The following is a 7,025-nucleotide window of genomic DNA, read 5'->3' as shown; positions in this document are numbered from 1 at the left end:
GCTGAAGGTGATGAGAGTTGTTGTCTAACCACATCTGGAGATCCAAGGCTGAGCACCTCTGCTCTGGATTGTTCAAGTGTAGGACTTCTTCAAGGAGCCTGGCCTTCCTTCCTCGCCAGGTCAATTCCTATTACTGCTACTTAGATACTACTTTTCAAGAAAAGTTCTCAAAGCGGTTTTCATAGAAAAATTAAAAAATAAGGAAAGGTGGTCCCTTGTCCCAGGGGTGTAGCTAGGGGAGAGGGGGCCAGTGTTCATCCCTCTCTCTGGTGGCCCCCCCCAGAGTGAGGGAGACAATGAAGAAAATAGGGAGGGGTGGAGCTGGAGGGCCCTCAGGAGCTGGGGGCCCATGTTCTTTGAACCCTTTCGCTCAATTATAGCTACACTCCTGCCTTGTCCCCAAAGGGCACCCAGTCTAAAAAGAAACATATGGCAGACCCCGGCAACAGCCGCTGAAAGGTGTTGTGCTGGGATTGGATAGGGACAGTTGTTCTCCCCCTGCTTAATATAAGAGATCCACCACTTTAAAAGGTGTCTCTTTTGCTCCATTATCGGGACGTTTCTTCCTGATCCAGGTCTGGTTCTACATCTAGCCGCTGATTGCAAGGCCCGTGAGCACTCGGAAGTCTGGGTTTGGGTGCTGCCTGCTTGGTCTTCGCGAAAGATCCAATGCTGCCCAAAGGAAGTGTGTGTCAGGTTGGCAGAAAAGGAGGTGATTGATAGCCTGTCGTTTAGATAAATTAATGTAATGAAGGATAGATCTAGCCACAGCTGTTAGGCATTAAACCGCTCGAACAAACGGCTCGAACGCTGGGACCAAAAGCATGCTTTGGGGAAATGGCTGGTGGGAAATGTTGCTCCATCTCCCGTCTTGCCCAGTAGGGGCCGCTTTCCTTCTTTGAACTCCGTCTACGGCAGGAACGTGAAACTCATGCAAATAAGCCAGACCGCCAAGTTTGATAGTATCACGTCGTCTGCCCCCTCCATTTAGCCATTTGGATACAATTTGTGACATAATTAATGGTTACTGGCTGCAGGTATATCGGGAAAGAGCACTGCACATCACCAGGATGGACTGAATAGCTCTGCAGGACAATAGATCTCCTTCAGTGGTACCTCTTTGGCTGAAGAATAAATTCCGTTGATCTAATTGGGGCTAAACCACTGGTAGGAGCTTAGGAAGCTGCCATATACTGAGTCAGACCACTGGTCTCTCTATCTCAGTATTGTCCACACAGACTGGCAGCGGCTCCTCCAAGGTTGCAGGGAGGAATGTCTCTCAGCTCTGTCTTGGAGATGCTGCCAGGGAGGGAACTTGGAACCTAGATGCTCTTCCCATAGTGGTTCCATCCTCTGAGAGGAGTATCTTACAGTGCTCACACTGCTAGTCTTCCATTCAAATGCAACCAGGGCAGACCCTGCTTAGCTAAGGAGACAAGTCATGTTTGCTACCACAAGACTAGCTCTCCTCCCGTGGTGTCTGTCAAAGTAGCCACCGCACATTACAAATCAAGGGTAGGCACCTGGCGACACTAAAGGCTCAATCTGACCTACCCCATAGGCCAGTGTGCTTCATTGTACGGCCCTGGGGCCAGTAGTAGTCCCCACCAACCCTAAGTGTGGCTTCCTGACAAATTGTTTATTGGGCCTGCATGAATCTTTGGCCAAAGCGGACTACTCTGCACAGTCCCCCCGGCACCACGCGGAGAAGCCCACCATTCCTACTTTAGGGACATAGGAAGCTGCCATATACTGAGTCAGACCATAGGTCCATCTAGCTCGGTATTGTCTTCACAGACTGGCAGCGGCTTTTCCAAGGCTGCAGGCAGGTATCTCTCTCAGCCTTATCTTGGAGATGCTGCCTGGGAGGGAACCTGAATCTTCTGCTCTTCCCAGACCGGCTCCATTCCCTGAGGGGAATATCTTGCAGTGCTCACACTTCTAGTCTCCCATTCAAATGCAACCAGGGAGGACCCTGCTTAGCTAAGGGAACAAGTCATGCTTGCTACCACAAGACCAGCTCTCCTCTCCCTACTTTGCAGGGTTGTGCTTTGTCCAGCAGCCGTAGGGCTCTTTTAAGGGAAGCGGAGCCCTCCAGCGCCTGCACCACTGTGGAAAGTGTGCGCAGAGTGCTGGGACGTGTTGCCTTTCCCAGGGCTTTCCCAAAAACGCTCTGAAGAGAGGGCTCCTCCGTCTCGCTTCAAGGGCCCTCCCAGCTCTGAGAAAAGCATGGCACTGCGCAGAGTTCCGCACAGTGGGAAATGGCTCTCGCATTGAAGGTGTTTTGCCAGAGTGGCTCCCGCTCACTGGCGTAAGCTCGGATCATATAGACTCTGTTATGAGGGACTCTGTGGCTGCTGGCCCAGCACATCTGGTGGGCCACCCATTGTGTGGAACAGGGATGCTGGGCTGGATGGGCCTTGGACCTGATCCAGCAGGGCTGTTCTTATGGCTTTGTGCAAAGCAGCCCTGATTCAATTTGGGTGCTGTCGTGGTACTTGGCGCCCCACCCTCCCCGATTCAGTTTGGTACTTCAGGAGTCTGCTCACTGCACTTTGACCCCTTGCCTCTCCACTCCCTCCACCCCGTAGGTATTTGAGAGGTAGCAACAGGCTCTCCTGGGTCTCACCATCTGCTGCTTGGCAAGGGTCCCTTACTGCTGTGAGAGTCTACAGCAGGCCTGCTCAACTTTGCCCCCCCCCAGCTGTTTTTGGACTACAGCTCCCATAATCCCCAACCACAGGGGCCAATAGCCAGGGATTATGGGAGTTGTAGGCCAACATCTGCAGGAGGGCCAGAGTTGAGCAGCCCTGGTCTATAGCAAGGATTCTCAATGTTGGGTCCCCAGATGTTATTGGACTTCAACTCCCATGATCCCCAGCCCCATTGGTCTTTGGTTGGGGATTATGGGAGCTGAAGTCCAATAACATCTGGGGACCCAACATTGAGAATCCATGGTCTATAGTTCTGCACTCAGCCATTACTCCCCCCCCCCTCCAGGCACACATACACCCACAAACAGTGTGAGAGGCATCCCAGTCCTGTGTGTATGTCTGCAGAAGGGTAAATCACTAATTTCAGTGGGTTACTCCATGTACTGCATAAAGTTTCAGACTTGCCCTCTTGTGCTGTCCCTTCTGGCTCTGGAGCCTGGTACTGCAGGTTGTCCTGTACAAACCCACCTCCTCCCACCGCTGACTGAGTACTTATCAACACTTGTTAGAACTCCACTTTCAAAATTAAATTTGGAAGATATTTCCCCTGCAATCCTGGGAAACAAACATGGTTTTCTAGGAACTGTAGTCTTTTTCTAGGGCTACAGCCATTACAGCAGCCCTGGGAAATACTACAGTTCCCAGAAAACCATGGCCTTTTCCGGGACTGCAAGGGGAAAGGGGAGGAAAGTCTTATAGCTTTCATTTCAAAAGGAGTTGCAGAAGATGCTACTCCGGGGGGGGGGGGAGTAGAGCCAACCTGTTACCTGCTTGTGATGGTAAGTACCTTCAGAGTCTGCAGAGGATGGTGAGCTACTGGAAAGGAGCTGAAGTGGTCACATTGCTTTGGGAAACGATTTGCTGCTTCTGTTTGGCTCAAACTCATGGCTTGCTGGTCAGATTCAAATCTAAGCTTCATGGTCAAATCTAGGATTGCCATATTCTGGCTTTCCAAATCTGGGTGCCTAATTTGCATATTATATACATTGGCTGGGAAATAATTTCTGAGCAGACTAATGACTTCACGTTTTGCTCCATAACTCCCCTTCTACAAGGGCTAGAGCTTAGTTTTTATTATTATTTATTTACACAGTCAGACACTGTGTATTATTATTATTACTACTTGTTTACACAGTCAGACAGCTGTTATTGATTGGTTTGTTTTATCCAGACATTGAGTCCTTCCCAAGGACCTGGGATGGCTGAATTTTATTGTCAGTTGTTATAGATATCATCACAGAATATAGGCTGTTCCCAGTAAAGCTGCTTTTTGTAATTGGCTGATGGTGATTTCGGTGGCCCCTATGGTGTTGAGGTGCTCTTCAAGGTCTTTTGGAACTGCACCCAGGGCACCAATTACCACTGGGATTATTTTGATCTTTTTCTGCCACAGCCTTTCAATTTCAATTTGTAGATCTTTGTATTTGGTGATTTTTTTCTATTTCTTTTTCTTCTATTCTGCTATCCTCTGGTATTGCTATGTCGATTATTTTGACTTGTTTTTCTTTCTTCTCGGCTACAGTTATATCTGGTGTATTGTGTGGCAAATTATTATTATTATTATTATTATTATTATTATTATTATTTATTAATGAAAGCTGAAATCTGGGAGAATCTGGGTGGGCTAAGCAAGATGGGTGAGATGCTTAAAATCCAGGTGAAACCCGGAATTTCAGGGGACATAGCATCTCTAGTCAAATCAAACCGAATCGCTTCTGGATTGAATTGGCTTCTGAAGTTTCACACAGCCCTGTTTATTATGCAGCTCGTCTGCTCTCTCCCAAACAAGCAGGAGAAATAGGCACAGAGCCAGCATCACAGGCCCTGCTAGGGTGTAGTTTGCACCAGTTCTAATCAGGGCTATGGATGTTCATACAGTGAGGCTTTTCTCACAATCAAGTGAGAAGAGCCAAATTGGGTTTGTGGGGAGAGTGGACGATCTCTCCCCACAGATGATTGGTAAGCCCTCCCTGGGTGGCCGCAGCAGCCGTCCACATGACTGCCGGCTCCGTCACGAAGCCGGCGGGGGCTTGGGAGTTCGGCAGCTGCGCGGCCCCCGGAAGTTCCACATGCCCTGCATGAGCACACAGGGCATGCTGGAGAGACCCCCTTTTAGGCTCCTGGCCGGGGGTCTACTCATGAGTTGCTGCGCTGCAGCAACACACGATTTTAAAAACCGGGTTTGCGGAGCACTTGCGAGCCTGCAAGCCTGGGGGTTTACATGATTTTCGCTGGTTGTGAGAATAGCCTGAGTGTCAGAAAAGACCAAGAAATACCCAGCTCAACACTACCTCTTTCCAAAGGGCAAGTTAATAATTCAGCCACCAAGCCTGCCGGATATCACTTCATGGGCCTCTGGCATGTCTGTCTCAGAAAATCACCACATCAAGCTACTATCAATTTTAATACCATCAAAGAAGCATATGGGAGACTCTGTTGAATGAGATAGTTAATGAAATTATACAATGAACAGGTAGTAAGATTGAAAATCCCAACATCTGCACCCTATTGACCCTGATTTTGGCTGCAACTTAGAAAAATGATACAATTCATCACACAAAAGACAGATTTTATATACATTAGGCCAGTGGTTTTTCTTTTTTAAAAGTTTGTAACCACAGAGATCAAGTTTTATATTGCTTGTGTGGCCCCGGATAGGGGTGTGCTTGGAACCGGTGCGCAGAACTGCACGTGTGGAGGCCAAAACCAAGCCACCACTGAGCCGGAAAGTAGGCCAGTTTGTTAAAGAAGGGAGGAGCACATATGGCAAGCTGAGCCAGGCTAGGAGGGCGAGTGGTGGTGAGCGGCTGGGGTCAGCAGCATTTCCCCCCTCTCGCTGCTGCGGCCGCCACCTCAGGAATGCCAAGGTACAGCCCAAACTGGTTTGACCAAACCAGGCCTGGTTCAGCAATCACGGACTGAATCGCCCCAGGTTCGGTCCATGATTGAACCTTCGGAGGAAGAAGCCACTGACCAGAGAAAGAGGCTTATTGCTCAACTTCGGCCCTCCTGCAGATGAAATTCCCATGATCCCTGGCTATTGGCCACTGTGGCTGGGGATTATGGAAGTCGTAATCCAAAAATAGATGGGGGTGGGCCTCAGTTGAGCAGGCCCAGTATAGACAATACTGAGCTAGACAGACCAATGGTCTGACTCAGTATATGGCAGCTGCCTATGTTCCTGCTTATTGTGAAGGGGTGAAAGGGACCTCCTTCCCTGCCCAGGGAGTGTCTAGCCACGCCCAACTTATGTGTGAAGCTGGCTCTCAGCCTGCTTCACACCAGCAGCTGCCTTCGACATGGTCCTTGTGGAGTCTCATGGAAGCCAGGATAATGCCAACATAAAGAGGCAAGTTTCACAATCAGCGAGACTCGCCTCTAGGGGTTTGCAGGGAGAGTGGGCTTAGCCCGCTCTCCCCGCTGACGATTGTTCAGGCGGCCCTGGGCGGCCAGATCGGCCGCCCACATGACTGCTGGCTCCGTCATGTCACAGAGCCATCGGGGGCTGTGGGGATTAGGGGCTGCGCAGCTCCTGGAAGTTCCAGGATGCCCTGTGCGAATGTGCAGAACATCCTGGAGAGACCCCCCCAGGCTGGGAGGCTTGTTTCAGCCTCCTGGCAGGGGGTCTCCTCGTGTGTTGCTGTGGTGCGGAGCCACACCACGGCAATACACGACCCAAAAATCTGGGTTAGCAGAGCGCTCGCTCCGCTAACCTGGGCTAAGGGGAGGGGGAGTTAAGCGGCTGGCCCGCTTTGGGGAAACTGGGCTCACCGGCAAGCCAGGCCACACGCTCCTGAAGCCAGCCCCAATGTGCCCCGCAGTCGTTTGTTGCTGTGCATTCCATAAGGACATCAGTCATGTTGTGCAGTGGCAGTATCGTAGCCAGTCATAGAAACACATTACCCATCTTGGAAACATGCCACCCCACCGAGTGTTGTGTAGTCAACTGATTGGTAAGCTCTTGGGGAATCCTGAGGCTCACCATTGGACTCACCAATGACTGCAACAGTTTGGAAAAGTACTGCCATGTGGAAAAAGCTACTGTTATTAACTAGGCATCAAGCTCTTCCGGAATAGCTGGCGTTCAATTTAGACCTTCCATTTCCACGCAGGAAACAATGGGGTGAATCCGCACTGCCTCATCACCATCACAGATTCACAGCCTATTTGCTAATGAACGATACACATTATGTTTTCCTTCTTAGAAGAAACCTAGCACATAAATCTGGAAAGTATAAGCCTTGTTAATCTATTGACCCACGGCTGATGCATCTCTGTACAGTCACCAGCTGCCTGATGTTTGTCTTCAAA

Source organism: Hemicordylus capensis, chromosome 5 (genome assembly GCF_027244095.1).
Source record: "Hemicordylus capensis ecotype Gifberg chromosome 5, rHemCap1.1.pri, whole genome shotgun sequence".
Classification (NCBI taxonomy): Eukaryota; Metazoa; Chordata; class Lepidosauria; order Squamata; family Cordylidae; genus Hemicordylus; species Hemicordylus capensis.
The sequence above is the reverse complement of the archived record's forward strand: the minus strand, read 5'-3'. Positions refer to the sequence as shown.